The sequence below is a fragment of the Saccopteryx leptura genome, chromosome 1 (genome assembly GCF_036850995.1).
Source record: "Saccopteryx leptura isolate mSacLep1 chromosome 1, mSacLep1_pri_phased_curated, whole genome shotgun sequence".
In the NCBI taxonomy this organism is placed as follows: Eukaryota; Metazoa; Chordata; class Mammalia; order Chiroptera; family Emballonuridae; genus Saccopteryx; species Saccopteryx leptura.
The window spans coordinates 262,615,648-262,632,649 of NC_089503.1; positions in this window are offsets into that span (position 1 = coordinate 262,615,648).

A 17,002-nucleotide genomic window follows, 5' to 3' on the forward strand; every position below is an offset into this window, starting at 1 on the left:
AAAATCAACCTCTGTCTAAGTTTACACGGTGTACCAGGGGTTAACAATGGGTACAATGGAAAGCAAGACAATTTTTATGACTCTCTTCTTATTTATTGCAAAGACCACCCATGGAGCAGAGACCCAGGTGATACATGCGTCCTCTGGGAGACAGGAGTGGGGTCACTCCCATCACCACTAGACCCCCTTCTCAGCAGCGACAGTCAGCGTGAGCTTTGGGCAGTCTGCCCCTCCTAAGGTCAAGTGTGCCCCACCCGAGTCAGCAGGATATTATAAGACATAGTGGAGCAGAAGCAGCTCCTAGGGTCACCCTCAGGGCATCAAAGGAAAGTAGCGTAGTTAAGGGTTCTCCTGATGGGTCACAATAGAGGACTGTCCACAGGAAAGGAGAAGCCAGTGTGCAGTTAGCAGCTGGCAGGGCTAACAACAGAGCACACATCACCCACCCTACTTATCATCAAAGAGCTCTCAGCACATGGCCTTTCAGCTTCCATCAGCAGCTTTCTCTCCTTTGGCTACAAACAGCAGCACTCCATTCCCAGTCATGTGTCTACATGGGTTCCAAGTATCTCCTATTTTTTAAGGCAGCCTGGATTGTAAATAGGATGTTCATTATCTCTCCATTTTGTGATAGAGTGTTGGCTGGTCAGATTATATGATAATGTGTTCTAATTGTTGGTTCAGAAAATATGCTTTATGAACCTCTCTAACCATATGGTGGACTTGTCCCTATGGCAAAATACAGGATTCCTAAGGCATGACCTAGTATATTTCCTTTATGCATTTTCCACCAACCTTTTCCTCTCTGACCACACTTTGTATAGGACACCAGCCCAAGGTCCTAAATGTGCCCACACTACTGGGGATGAGCCAATGAGAACCTCTTTCTTCATAGAGCTGAATAGATCCTTCCTACTCCTCCCAGGCATCACCTACCTGTGAACTTCTCTGAGTCATGCTAAGAAAAGCCTCCTGCCCCCCACCATACTGCTCACTGCTTTCAGCCTCCTCTCTTCTTGCCCAAATTCATTAGATTCAACCCAAGTCCACATTCTCTGCTGTACCTTCCCTCCCTGATTCCCTGGCAGGAGGATTGTGGTGACCTTTAAATGTCGCTTGTAAATGCCAGCTGATGCTAACTGACTCCAAACCTCTGCACTGGCATGGTTTCCCAAAAGCCAGCCGATGGCAGAGCTCAGGCACAGGACTGGGGAGGCTGGCCTCTGGGGACAGGTCGCGCCCGGAACGGGCACAGGGCACTGCACTCAGCCAGAAACCCTGTGTTACTATGGCCGCCCTCTCACTGCAGTGGGAGGGTAATGTCTGTGTTAGTAAATGCTGGAGCTGAAGGAATTCTTAAAGACCAGTTACCCTTTATGGTTCCTGAGAGGAAATCAGATATAAAAAAGATGTCAAACATATAATTTTGATAACCTAATACCTGGCAAGAATATATGATAGACACTCACCTAACCCTGATAAATACTTTTTACTGAATGAGTAAATGAATGAATGAAGGTTGTTTCTGTTCATTCTCACAACAGCTCTGAGAGAAAGGCACCATCCTCATAGTAAGATAAAGAAACATGCACTCTACAGAGCTGATTGAGTTGTCTAAGATCATATAGCTATTCAGAAATGAAGCCAGGATTTAAGTCTAGGTTTGCCCAATTCTAGAACAATTTCTAGTGGTTCATCTGCACTCCAGACCTTACTTCTCCCCTATTCTGTCACCAGGAACAGGTCAGGAGCTTCTGATTGCCCCATGCCCCCCTGATGGTTTGCCTGAGTCTGGTTTAATTCAACATTTATCAATTAGCAGCCTCCTGTTCTACCGCCTGAAGCTTTCATGTGCCATTACCCAGCTGCTCTGTTTGTCAGAACAAACTGCCTGCAGGAAGAGTAGGAGGGAAGGGCCAGGGTGAGACCCCGTCATAAGCAACATCCCTTCACCAGCCTCAGGTCACAAAGGCATGGGAAGTGGAGGATGTTGCATTTTCCTCTTGCTCTTCCAGAAAAGGAAGACCCGAGACCCATCACATGGCCTGAAGAAGGCCCTGCCAGAGTCAAAGGGAAAACCCTGTGGGGTTGGGTCTGAGACCCCTGGGCCAGATTCTAGTGTAGCCCTAGCTGAAAACAATTCAGTGTCCTTCTTAAGTTCCTTGCTAACTCAGTTAGTGGCACACTCCTGAATGTGCCATCATGGGTGGCCTATGTGGAACCACGTCCCCAGTTTTCCATCAGGTATCTCATAAATGCATACAAGGGAATTTCCAAAAAGCAGAAGTAGCTCCTGGCTGACAACCAGGAGTCCTGCCACCTGTGCCTGTGCATCAGGGCAGAGCCATGACATAGAGAAGAGTTCAGGCACCTGTTCCCGGTTTCCTGCCTTCCTGGGAGGCTGGAACAGTCACATGAAAGAGCTCTTAAGAGAAAAGAATGACTTTTAAGAAAAAGTAAGTGTCAACTTATGATCGTTGGTTCCAATCAAATGCCAACAGGAATCCCTAATTTGGAGTGTGGTGATTTGCACTTTGTTTAGTGCAAATAGCTCAACAGTAAAATGGCATGGATGTGAAAACAGCAGTCATGAAACTGCTGCAGGCCCAGGTGGCTTTGAGGTCAGGCCCCTCTTCAGCTAGTGAGTTCTGTTTCTTAATGGTCTCTATCTGCTCTGTTCCAGGGAGACATCTAGGAAAACACAGTCTTCAGACTTCAGTACATAGTGTGGTTCCCAGAGCCAGGGGTAAGCTGGCTTATATAGAGAGAAGTCCCCACCTCTGGTCCCTGATTGGTTAAGATAGAGCCATTCTGATTGGTCAGAGCTGTGCAGCTTCAACCGGATGGGAAAAACTTCAGTTCTATTGGTTGAAATAGGACTCCAGAAACTCCTTTATAAGGGCGAGCTCCATTGGCAGAAACACAGTGCAGGCAGGCAGTTTAGTGGTGCAGAGGCAGGCAGGTTAGCTCAGAAGCTTCTCCACAAAGTGCAAATCCCCATGCAGAAATGGCTGCGAGGCTCTGTTTATTTTTTAAAATTTGAGCTAACCTCCAAGAGCTTTTCTTAGGCTTTATCCTTTTTCCCTCAGGGCTCACATAAGGAATTTCATTGGTTAAGGCATATCTTACCATAACAAGAGTTGTCGCATTTGATTATGTTTAGGTGTCATGAAGCTATCAAGGTGCCTAGTATCCTTAGGTCCCTCCAGGGGGGAATAATCAATAAAGCAGAAATTAGGCCTCGGAGTGTTATCACACTGACCAGGCTGTTACAACAGCACTCATTATTTGTTCATTTGTTTATTTGTTCTTTCGTGCATTTAATGAGTTACTCATTCGTTAATCAATATGCACTGGATTCTCAATGTGTGTGTTGGTCTTTGAGAGAAGGACACGATGAAGACGACATTATCCTGACATGACATTTACAGTTCATTCTGCCAAGGAAAAGAGCACCCACTCTGGAGCCCCTGGTTCTGGCCAACCTGCATTCAGAGGAGCGCTGGCCTCAGGGGCTCCTGAGCTGCCCGAAGACCCATCTCAGCCGCAGCTGTGGATCCGCCACTCTCTTGTCTACACTCACGACCTTTGCCCACCAACTTTCATTTCCCCCCCTATTAATATCAAAATGGTTCATTACAAATATTCTACAGCCCCATGCATACCCACACCTTCCTAGTATCAGAAGATTTCCTGAATCAGGGAGAAAATAATAATAAAAATAATGTTCACTTTGAGTGAATACATTTTAGATGTTTGAATTGAGTGGTTGAGCACCTAAGTGAGAGGGTTCTTATCTCCCTGCTTATTAGGAGTCAGCAGGGACACACGTCAGAAGGCTGTCTTCCTCAGCGTGGGTCCCGTAAGGTTCCGGTGCCCCTAAAATTCAGTCACTGGTCCAACTGACAAAATGGACACTCAAGAAAAGTGGCATCATCTTTCAGGAAGTCTTAAACATGCTTATGATTTTCTGATTCCATAAAAAGGGAAGATGGAGAGTCAGACTTATTTTCGCTGAAGTCGTCTGCACAGTCGCAGTAATAATTACATGTCTGTTCTATCTTTCAACTGCCTCAGTGGGTGACCGCCTGTTTATTTTCTGTTCTGGCAGAGGGAGGCATGTAGAGAAGCTGAAAAAGACCTGCTCTAATTGCCCCAGGATGCCTCCATATGTCCAAGAGAACATGCAAGCACGGGAGAATAAAGGTAAAAAGGAAAATTTGACACAAGAAAGAAATTTTACAGTCAATGAAGGAGTCTTCCCAGAAAAGTAGAAGCAAGTCGGGGCCGATGGAGGAGTCAAAGCTGCAGCCAGTGATGCTCAGAGCGGGATCCCTGGTGGAGGAGTAATAGTCTAAATTGTAGGTTAACGAGGTTTTTAGAGGTGGGAGGGATGTTATTTTTAACGGGAGAATTTAGACATCTTAATCTCAGATCTAGAGAAAGTGGAAATTCATTTTAAGAAGATTCTATAGGAAGAACCCAAGCAGGACACTAACATCAGGTATCTAAAACCCAGCTGTGGGCTGAGAACTCAATCAGAAAATGTTTAGCTTCCTCTGCTTTTAAGGGAGATGAGTGTGCAGGTACCTCAAAGGTGTTGTAGGCTCAGTTCCAGACAACTTCAGTAAAGCAAGTGTGGCAGTGAAGTGTGCAGGATCTTTGTGCTGATGGGGGGTCTTGCCATCAGTGTGTAAAGAACTTACAAAACTCAACATAAAAAAATTCAGTAAGAAAAAGGGCAAAAAACCTTTATAAACAGTTTTCTAAGCAGGACATAAAGATGGCCAAAAGATGTATGAAAGGATGTTCAACATCACTAATAATAAGAGAAATGTAAATTAAAACTACAATGAGATATAATCTCACACCTGCCAGAATGGCTATCATCAGTAAGTCAACAAAAAACAAATGCTGGCGAAGGTGTGGAGAAAAGGGAGCCCTCCTGCACTACTGGTGGGAATGCAGACTGGTGCAGCCACTGTGGAAAACAGTATGGGGTTACCTCAAAAAATTAAAAGTAGAACTGCCTTATGACCCAGCAAATCCAAGTCTGGGAATATAGCCAAAGAATCCTGAAGCACTAATTTGAAAGACTATATTCACCCTTATATTCATTGCAGCATTATTTACAATAGCCAAGATTCAGAAACAACCTTAGTACCCATCAGTAGATGGGTGGATAAAAAAACTATGGTTCATTTACACAATGGAAAACCATGTGAACATAAAAAAGAAGGAAATCTTATCTTTTGCTATAGCATGGATGAACCTGGAGAATATTATGTTAAGTAAAATAAACCAGCCAGAAAAAGACAAGTACTATATAATTTCACTCATATGTGGAATCCAATGGACAAAATGAACTAACAAAATGGAAGCAGATTCATATGTAGAGAGCAAACTGACAGCTGTTGGGTTGAGGGGTGAGGAATTGAGCAAAAAAGAACAAAAAAAGGGGAAAAATTCATGGACATGGACAATAATTTAGGGATTTCCAGGGTGGGGAAAAAAGGTGGAAGAGGGTATTGGCAGGGGCGGGGAAGAATAATGATGGATGAAGACTTGACTTGGGGGTGAACACACAATACAATGTACAGCACTGTGTTGTCGGGTTGGGCAACTGAAGCTTGTATAATTAGGCTAATCAGTATCACTTTAGTACATTCAATTAAAAAAATTTATAAGAAAATACAACGTCTATAAAATGCAATAAAAAAAAGTGCAATAAAATGAGGTATGCCTGTCATCATTCTGGTCACTTCAGCTTAAAAGTAAAATTGAGAAAAGGAAAGTGGGACACACTTTTATTGTGAGAGGACAGGGATTTCTTCCCAGAATCCACTGCTCCTCCTTTAATTATTTTATTCTGATTTTTCCTGAGAGATCTATTTTTCATTTTTAGCCCATAAGTTGTTAGGTGAGGTTGAGTTCATCACCAGCACCAGATGTGAAGCCCATGACCTTTAGCCCAACCAATCAGCTTGTGATAGATTGGTTCAGAAAGAACAGATGATTTCACCAGCCAATCAAAGTAATTCTCAGGGCTTCTGTGGGAATCACCAGGAAAAGCCTTTCTTCATTCTTAAAAACTTGAAGTTGACTGAAGCCAATGCAGTCATCTTTCAACCATGAGGGGAGACCTTGCCTGAGAATGGAGGCTCTTTTAAAGACAGACAGGAGATGGAGAGAAGCTGAATCAAGGTGACGTTGTTTGAGTTCCTGCATCAAGCCACACCTGACACCAGACTTAGAACTGGACTTTTCTGTTATGATGAAGTCAGTCTGTATTGGACTTCCACCACTTTAAGCCAAATGAGACCTAGCTCATACAGTGATTAAATAGTACGACTGTAAAAGATAACTTAAGTTGGGACCACGGCCAAGAATATGGGAAGTATTATTTATGACTTACCTATGGGTGTTTATTGCACGCTAAGAATCTCTTGCATTTTATCAAAATGTCTCACGCCTTCTTGCTGTGAAGAGGAGGAGCTGGTTGGTCTGGAGAGGACCAGGTGAGGGCGTGGAGCACTGTGATGCAGGCCTAGCATCTCATCAGCTTGAACTTCAAAAGCTCAGTGTGGAATCAGTGAAGGTTTCCCAAATAGCAAAAACCTTTTTGGCTTAACCGTGACAATGAGGTGACTTCTCAGCTGGTGATCCTGGCACTGGGACACGCTGATCTCACTGAATTCTCACAGAAAGAAAGACAAGCTGCAGTGCAGAGAATGCTGCTCCTAATTCAGTCAGCTTGGTTAGTGTCTCACTCCCCCTAACTGCGCAACTGGTTACAAGTCTCAGTCCTGCAGGGCTTCAGTCTCCCCGTCTCTGTGCAGGGGTGGCACCTCCCTTCCTGCCCCACAAAGCTGGTGGAGGTGCTGAGCAGGAGCCCCATGGAAGGCCTGAAGTGCTGCTTAACTAGGAAGCGCTATTAGGAAAACTAGAAAGCTCTTCCTGAGGCCACACACATCAGCATTAGCTTCTCTTTTAGGTATTAAACAAACAAACAAACACACGGAGTCACTGGCATAATTACAGCTAAATTGGAAATGCTGGCATTCCCCAGAACAAGCTATCTATCCAGAGAAGCCGAGAGGCTTTTGATACACAATATCATATTTCCCCAGGCATAGGATTAATTAAAACTATCAAGTATTCCCAGCTCTTTGAAATTAACTTTGAAAGTGTTTGGTGTGAAGGGATAAAGAGAAAAACCACGTGGTGGGAAGAACAGACCAGGGGTGGGTGCTGGGAGGGATATGCCAGAGCTGTCTTCTTAGGAGAGAAGGGAGAATGAACTGAAGTGTGAAAATCATTAGGAAGGGCCACAAAGATGGGAGCAGCTCTGCACTCGCCCCTCCAGCCAACACATGCGGGCTGGTCCTTCTCCAATGAGCATGCTCAACACTCAGACACCAGGGATGAGCCCAACAGTGTGCGTGAAGGGGAGACAGCCATCCACGGTGGGATCTCAGCTCCTTCTCTCTCTCCATTTCAGAGCTTCATTCCCATTCAGTCTCTTTTTCTCCCTTGTGAATAAACCCATTCCTGGACCCTCTCTGAGCCCTTGGGTGGTCATATTATGAGCTAAAGCAGCAGAGAAGTGCACCAGGAACCGTGACTCCAATTTTTGCTTCACAGTATATCAGCTGCATGACTTTAGCTAAGTCACCTGCTTCTTTCTAGGACTCATATCCTCTCCTGGAGGAGGAGGCAAGGGCTGAGGTATTTCTTCAACAAGAAGCACAGGGAGACTTGGGAAGTGAACTGCATAACATAAAGGATTGCCACAGAGCTCTGGTGGCCTGGACCATTCTTCTACAGTTCACATTTGCTTGGACCACTGTAAGCCGCAGGACAGGACATTGCTAAGCCCTGCGGTCAGCAAACTCAAAGACTAACACATGACATACTTCCTGTTGGGATTCTGTTTGACACAGCAGGGAAGTGTGTTTCTTGCCTTGGGCTCACTGTGATACAAACCCTGCAAAACACACCCAGTTTTCTTTTACTGTCACTTGGGCAAGTTTGCATTTTCTCCCAAGTTCTAAGCAATGACTCTTGTCTCTCAGCTCTCCTCAATCTCTGGCAGAAGTGCTGTGGGTCTCTAGGACTATGTCTTTAACATCTACCATCTCCTCCTCCGGGTCTACACCCAGGATTATGAGGTTTGTGGACTCCACCTTCTGAAACTAAGGGACCTGCTCCTTCATTGTACATTCATTCCCTACTTGCTTTGCAGTCATAGTAGATGTCCGCCCAGCACTGGGGTCTTCTTTTCTCCTTTTTAGTGGAAGTCAGGATAGGGTCAGGTTTCCTACTCTCATTCATTCAGCCATGTGCTTCCTGGAAGAATAGCCTTGTCACCTTCCTCCAGGTACATCTTCAGATATGAATGCAATGCCTGCTCATGAGGGCAGCTTGGCAAGGATGTGCTCTGATGCTAAGGATGACAGAGCAAAATAAAAAAGTGCCCAGAGCCTGTAGCACTACTGAGCTGTTGAACTGACCAGCCCATGAGACCCCTGCCCCAAGACTTCTTGTCACAAGGGATTATTTAGTCATCATTTGAGTTACAAGATTTTATTACTTGTAGCCTAAAGCACACAAAAGATTCACCAACTCCTACCATTTTCCATGGGGAGTTTCCTCAGTCCCTGGTTGTCTTCTTGTCACTCTGGGGGTGCAGTTCATTGACACCACACCAGACAGGTCACTATTACATGTATTGACACTGCTGTAGAAAGGACAGTACACAACCTCACATTTGAGTTTCAGATCTCAACCACACCCCACCGATTGCCGAAGCCAGTTCAGTCTCTTCCATTGTCTTCTATTTCTTTCCGTCCTAGTCAAGCTGCATCATCTCTTGATTGAACCATTGCAATTATGTTTCTAACTAATTCTCTTACTAGTCTTGCCCCCGCTCCACTTGTTGCTTTCAGTGCCAAGAAAGTGAACTAAGATCAATGTCTCACCATGGTCCATCTCCTGCTTAATAGCTCCCCACTGAAACATGAAAAAATTCCAGCACCTTTGCAGGCGAAGAGGATTGCCATGACTAGTTTCAGGTCTCATTATCTGTCTCATGTCCCCTCTATGCTCTACTAACACCAAACTTGACTGCATAGCCTCTGCTGCCTCAGGCCCCCACACTCTTTCCCACACAACTTTTTGTGTCCAGAATTCTGTTTCCTCTTTCTTCACTTGGATGATTGTACTGACTCTTTGAGACTCAGCTTAGGTCTAGAAGATTTCCCTGAACCTCCAGGATATTCTGAATCCCATCTTCTGGGCTTTCAAACATCCTGTGCATACCTTGAAAATAGCCATTTCCACATTATATTGTTTGTGTCAGTCTCCCACACTATGTTGTTGTAAGCTCCTCAAATAGGGCTTAGTTAACCAGTGTTTATTCATCTCTGTGTGTTCAGTACTTGACATTGTACCTGGAATATGGTAGGTCTTCAATAAATATGGATTGAATGAAAAATTTGAGTTTGTGTTTGCCAAGCTCACACAAAATTATTAACATGAAAAAACAATTGCATCAAAGTAAAAATAAAATACCTAGGAATAGATTAATCTGAGGATGTAAAAGACCTATACTCAGAAAATTATAAGACACTAAAGAAAGATTGAAGAAGATACAAATAAGGGAAAGTGTATAATGTGTTGATGGATAGGAAGAATTAGCATCATTAAAATGTTGATACTACACAAAGCAATCTGTAGATTTAACACAGTTCCTATGAAGATACCAATGGAGTATTTCACAGAACTAGAACAAATATTCCCAAAATTTATATGGAACCACAAAAGACCCTGACTAGCCAAGCAACCTTCAGAAAGAAGAACAAAGTTGGAGGAATCATGCTAACTAATATCAAATTATACACAAGACTTGCCCTGGATGGATAGCTCAGTTGGTTAGAACATTATCCAGAAGTGCAGAGGTTATGGTTCAATCCCCCGGTCAGGGCACATATAGGAAAAAAATCGATGTTCCTGTTTCTCTCTCTCTTTCTCTCTCTCTCTCTCTCTCTCTCTCTTTCTCTCTCTCTCTTTCTCTCTCTCTCTTTCTCTCAAATCAATAAAATAAACATTTAAAAAACTATACTACAAGGTTGTAATAATTAAAATAGCATAGTACTAGTATAAAAACAGGCATATAGATCAATGGAAAAGAATAGAGAACCCAGAAATAAACCCATGTCTTTATGGTCAATTAATATTTGACAAAGGAGGCAGGAACATACAATAGGGTAAACAGAGACTATTCAGTAAATGGTGTTGCAAAAATTGGATAGATACATGTGAAAAACAAAAGAAATTAAACCGCATTCTTATACCATGCACAAGAATTAACTCAAAATAGACTAAAGACTTAAACCTTAGTCTCAAAACCATAAATACTCTAGAAAAAAATGTAGGCAGTAAAATATCAGACACTTCTTGTAGCAACATTTTTTTCTGATATATTTTATTGGGCAAGGGAAACAAAATTAATAACCAAATGAGACTACAGCAAACTAAAAAGTTTTTGCACAGCGAAGGAAATTGTCAACAAAATAAAAAGACAACCCACTGAATGAGAGAACATGTTCACCAATGATACATCTGGCAAGGTTTAATATCCAAAATTTATAAAGAACTTACAAAAACACAATACCAAAAACAAACAAACAAGCAAAAAACAACAAGTCAATTAAGAGATGGACAAAGGCTCTGAATAGATATTTTACAAAGAGGACATACAGATGGCCAATAGACATGTGAAAAGATGATCAACATCACTAATCATCAGAGAAATTAAAATTAAAACCTCAATGAGATATTATCTCACACCTGTCAGAATGGCTATTGTCAATAACTCAACCTACAAGTGTTGGTGAGGATGTGGAGAAAAGGGAACCCTTGTGCACTGTTGATGGGAATGCAGATTGGTGCAGCCACGGTGGAAGGCAGTATGGAGTTACCTCTAAAAATTAAAAATCAAACTGCCTTATGACCCAGAAATTCCACTTCTGGGAATTTATCCAAAGAAACCTGAAACACGAATTCAAAATAATATACACACCCTTATGTACATCATAGCATTATTTACAATAGCTAAGATTAGGAAATAGCCCAAGTGTCCATTACTAAATTAGTAGATAAAAATACTGTGATGCATTTACATAATGGAATATTACTTGGCCCTAAAAAAGAAGAAAATATTACCTTTTGCAATAATGTGGATGGACCTAGAAAGTATTATGCTAAGTGAATAAGCCAGTCAAAGGAAGACAAGTACCATATGATTTCACTCATATGTGGAATCTATAGAGCAAAATGAACTAACAAGCAAAATAGAGACAGACTCATAGAGAACAGACTGACAGCTGTCAGAGGGAAATGGGGTGGAGGGAGATATAAGAGGGTACAGGAGGGAAAAATGGTGCTGGAAGGAGACATGAATTGGGGTGATGAACACACGATGCATTATAAAACTGTATGACTGAAACCTATATAATTTTATTAAGCAATGTCACCCAAATAAATTCAATAAAAAGTAAAAATTAAAATTAAAGAAGGGGGAAAACAAAACAATAAACAAAACAGCCTCCTGAGGAATGGTCCAATAAAGAGAACCACCTGTTCCCCTGCCCCATTTGTGCAAACACAAATTATTGGCTAGAAAGGGAACTTGGCTTAAGAATTTGATGCAGTCTTTAAACAGATCAAGGTGAAGAAGTGCTGTCTCAAACTTTACACCAGTTCTTTGTGATACTGAAGTTAGAGATTGGGGGGATGGTTCTAATGTTTAAAAGAGAAATGTAATGGCTTTGTTACTACATGACAGGGCTCACTGCAACCTGGCTGGGCAAAGAAAGGTTGAAACAAGGAAAGACAACTTGCTCTGTTTGATGAAGTGGGAAAAACATGATCAGGGGCTAATTGCCCAGCCAGGGGGTATGCATGCACTCAGAGGAGGAATAAGGGCAGAAGAAGGTGACAGGAAAGTGGCAGGAATGGCCAAAGGGCTTTAAAAAAGGATGTCTGATATGCCAGGCTTGTTTGCTCTCCTGGATCGGGCTGCAGACAGCCTGCCCACTTCTGGCCTTCAGCGGAAGCCTTGCTCACCAGTGTCGCATCAGTGCTGCTCCCTGCGGCCATGAGCACAAGAGGTCCACCACCAACCATTGGTGGCTGTCAAGAGGAGACACAGCAGCCACATGGGGCAGGGCCCCAGTAGGGACTGAGAATGACACAGAAGTAGAATTCTGCAGTGACATTTGACCAGAGAAACTTCACATTGACTGCAAAATACATACACACTCACCTCAACTTGATACAAAATGTCCCACAGTGCAAAGGAAGAGAGCCTCGCATCATCATATTCACACAACAAAGGAAAAGGTGGCCCCAGACCAGAGGTCTTGGGGACATTTGGGCTTCATATTTAAATATACAAGTGACATGTGTATACTCTATGTGTATGTCTACGTGTGTGGATGGACTTAGGCATGGAGATGTAGATTATATATTTTTATTTTAAAACAAGTTAGTAGTTAATTTGTTAACTACCAAATAACTAAGGGTAAAGTTTTAAAAAGTAGCTAATATGTTCAAGCATAAATGAAATAAGTAATCTTGAGCATAGAAAAGACAATTCAATGAAAAATTCAATGAAATACACAATCAAAAGTTCTATTTTCTTTCTTGACTTGTGAGCACTGAACTTGGAGCCTCACTTAGCAATTATTTTTACTATTGTCAGCTTTTTTAGGTCGTTAAATTCAGAGTGATAATTCCACCATCACTCCCTGCATCTCCCTCCCACAAAGAGTCACAAGGTCTCACACTTTCTGGCTAGATGTCTTCCTTGGCCTGTGGAGTGAATGATGATGTTTTTTTCTTTCTGGAAAAACTTTAAGAAACGTGCCATTGGCCATGCCTCTGCCTTGCTTTCCCTGTCCTGGCTCCTGGCAGCCCAGCAGGGAGAGGTGATTCCTGTCTTCCTCAGCAGCCCCTTCTCTGCCTGGCCCTGCCCCAGACAGGAAGCAGGGCCTTACTAAATAGAGGAGGGATGCCTGGGCCCCAGCCCAGCCAAATGCCCTGAAACATGTCCTATACCAATGAGCCCAGTTGCCAAGTACTGAGAAGAAACCACAGATTCCGAAGTGTGAATCTCTCAGCCCCTTCACTACACACGGCTACACTGCTGCCTCTTTCCCTAGCCAGCACCGTCCTTTCCCCCACCCCCAGTGACATGTCACATTCCCAGCTTATACACTTGGGATGTTGGTGCCCTCATTTCTTCAGAGTCATGGAGCTGTTTGTTGCTTCTTACACAAATCCTGGCTTGGCTTATGCCATTGACAGACATCCCAGACATTCATAAGCGGGACTCTGATCTGTATGTTCATTGGATCCCACCAAATGGAGCCAGAGCTGGGCATGCTGGTGACTGCCTTCTCTGAGCACCCCTGCCCAGACCCCTCCTACCCTCAGGCTGACAGCCAACCCAGCCCATCCCCTCCAGCTGACCCGGGCTCTGCCCAGCACTGACGGTCCCCTCTGCACCTTCCCTCCGTGGGAGAGCAGAGCGCTCCCACGCAGAGGAGAGCCCCTCCTCTGCAGACTCCAGCAACACTCCCAGACTGAGGCTGGGAGAGGATTTAGCAAACACAAACACAGGTTAGCAAGTTAACATTTTTCTGGCCTGACTTTCTTTTCTTTTTCTTTATTTTTAATTTTTTTTTAATTTTTATTAATTTTTTTTTTTCCGAAGCTGGAAACGGGGAGGCAGTCAGACAGACTCCCGCATGCGCCCGACCGGGATCCACCCAGCATGCCCACCAGGGGGCGATGCTTTGCCCCTCTGGGGCGTTGCTCTGTTGTGTCCAGAGCCATTCTAGCGCCTGAGGCAGAGGCCACAGAGCCATCCCCAGCGCCGGGGCCATCTTTGCTCCAATGGAGCCTCGCTGCAGGAGGGAAAGAGAGAGACAGAGAGTAAGGAGAGGGGGAGGGGTGGAGAAGCAAATGGGTGCCTCTCCTGTGTGCCCTAGCCGGGAATCGAACCCGGGACTCCTGCACGCCAGGCCAACGCTCTACTGCTGAGCCAACCGGCCAGGGCCTTATTAATTTGAATTTATTGCGTTAACATGAATTCAAGTGTCCCACTCAATATAACAACCTCGCCCCCACCTCAGTGTCCCCCATTACACCCTCTTTGCCCCCCTCCCCCTAACTCACTCCCCCCTTTTCCTCTGGGATTTGCTGTCATATTATCTGTATCTATGTGTCATATATATATAATTTCTCTAATCCCTTCACCTTCTCTGAATTCATCCACTCATCCTCCTTCCCTCTGACAGCTGTCCTCTGAACCTGTGACCCTGCCTCTATTCCATTCCTCAGTTTACTTTGTTTATTAGATTCCACAGATAAGTGAAATATTTGTCTTTCTCTGCCTGGCTTATTTCACTTAGCATAATGATCTCCAGGTCCATCCTAGCCATTGTAAAAGGTAAGATTTCCTTCTTTTTTACAGCCATGTAGTATTCCATTGTGTATATGTACCATGGCTTTTTAATCCATTCGTCCACTGATGGACACTTGGGCTGTTTCGAGATCTTGGCTACTGTAAACAATGCTGTAATAAACATGGGGGTGTATATCTTCTTTTGAATCACTGATTTGGTGTTCTTAGGATATATTCCTAAAAGTGAGATAGCTGGGTCAAAGGCAGTTCCATTTGTAATTTATCGTGGAAACACCATTCTGTTTTCCACAGTGGCTGCACAAGTCTGCATTCCCATCAGCAGTGCAGGAGGGTCTCCCTATTCTCCAAAACCTCGCCAGCACTTACTGTGTGTTGATTTGTTAATGAACGCCATTCTGACAGGTGTGAGGTGGTATCTCATTGTGGTTTTAATTTGCATTTCTCTGATGATTAGTGACATTGAACATTTTTTCATATGCCCATTGCCCATCTGTATGTCCTCTTTGGAGAAGTATCTATTCAGTTCCTTTGCCCATTTTTTAATTCAATTGTTTACCTTCTTGATGTTGAATTTTATAAGTTCTTTATAAATTTTGTTTATTAACCCCTTATCAGATGTATTGGCTAATATGTTTTCCCATTGTGTGGGATGTCTTTTTTATTTTGTTAATAGTGTTTTTTGCAGTGCAAAAGCTTTTTAGTTTGATATAGTCCCATTTGTTTACTTTCTCCTTTATTTCAGTTGCCTGTGGAGATAAATTGGCAAAAATATTGCTAGGAGAGATATCAGAGTTTACTGCCTCTGTTTTCTTCCAAGATGTTTATGGTTTAACAAATTACATTTAAGTCTTTTATCCATTTTGAGTTTATTTTTGTGAATGGTGTAAGTTGGTGGTCTAGTTTCATTTCTTTGCACGTACTTGTCCAATTTTCCCAACACCACTTGTTAAAGAGACTGTCTTTACTCTATTGTATGCTCTTACCTCCTTGGTCAAATATCAATTTACTATAAAGGTGTGGGTTTCTTTCTGGGTACTCTGTTCTGTTCCAGTGATCTGTATGCCTGTTCTTATGCCAGTACCAAGATGTTTTGTTTACAATGGCCTTGTAGTATAACTTGATATCAGGAAGTGTGATACCTCCCACTTAATTCTTCATTTTCAAGATTGCTGAGGCTATCTGTCTTCATTTTTGGTTCCATATAAATTTTTGGAATATTTGTTCTACATCTTTGAAGTATGCCATTGGTATTTTAATAAGAATTGCATTGAATTTATACATTGCTTTGGGTAGTATAGAAATTTTAATTTTAATGTTGTTTATTCTTCCTATCCATGACCATGGTATATGCTTCCACTTGTTTGTATCTTTCTTGATTTGTTTTTTCAATGTTTTATAATTTTCCAAGTACAAGTCTTTTGCCTCCTTGGTTAAACTTACTCCTAAGAACTTTATTATTTTTGTTGCAATACTGAAGGAGATTGTTTCCTTAATTTCTCTTTCAGACAGTTCATTGTTGGTGTGTAAAAGTGATTTCTGAATATTAGTTTTATATACTGCCACCTTGCCAAATTCATTTATCAGGTCTAGTAGTTTTTTGACTGAGACTTTAGGGGAAGAGTCAGGAACCTATGTATCGTGAGCCACATGTGGCCCTTTTAATGGCTGCATCTGGCTCACAGACAAATCTTTAATAAAAAAAATAATGTTAGATATATAAAACATTCTCATGTATTACAATCCACTCATTTCCTACCATTCAGGTTCATGGTTGCGAGTGGCTGGAACCAATCACAGCTGTCCTCCAGGACAACACCAGATTTTTATTGGGTAATGCGTAACGTACACAGGTCGTTGTATGTTTCTCATGGAATTACATTTTAAAACATGTGGCGTTCATAGCTCTCTCAGCCAAAAAGTTTCCCAACCCCTGCTTTAGGGTTTTCTGTGTACAGTATCATGTCTTCAGCAAATAATGATAGTTTTATTTTTTCTTTTCCAATTTGGATACGTTTTATTTCTTCTTCTTGTCTGATTGCTGTGGCTAGGACTTCCATAACTATGTTGAATAGGATCAGTGAAAGGGAGCACCCCTGCCTTGTTCCTGATCTTAAGGGGATTTCTTTTAATTTTTTTCCATTGAGTATGATGTTGGCTGTGGGTTTGTCATAGATGGCCTTTATCAGGTTGCGTTATGTTCCCTGTATTCCCACTTTGCTTAGAGTTTTGATCATAAATGGATGCTGGATCTTATCAAATGCTTTTCTACATCTATTGATATAATCATGTGATTTATACCCTTCCTTTTATTTATGTGATGAATCACATTTATTGACTTGCAAATGTTGTACCAGCCTTGCCTCCCCAGAATGAATCACACTTGATCATGGTGTATGATCTTTTTGATGTATTGCTGAATCCAGTTTCCTAATATTTTGTTGAGAATTTTTAGCATCTATGTTCATCAGGGATATTGGTCTATACTTTTCTTTCTTTGTAATATCTTTA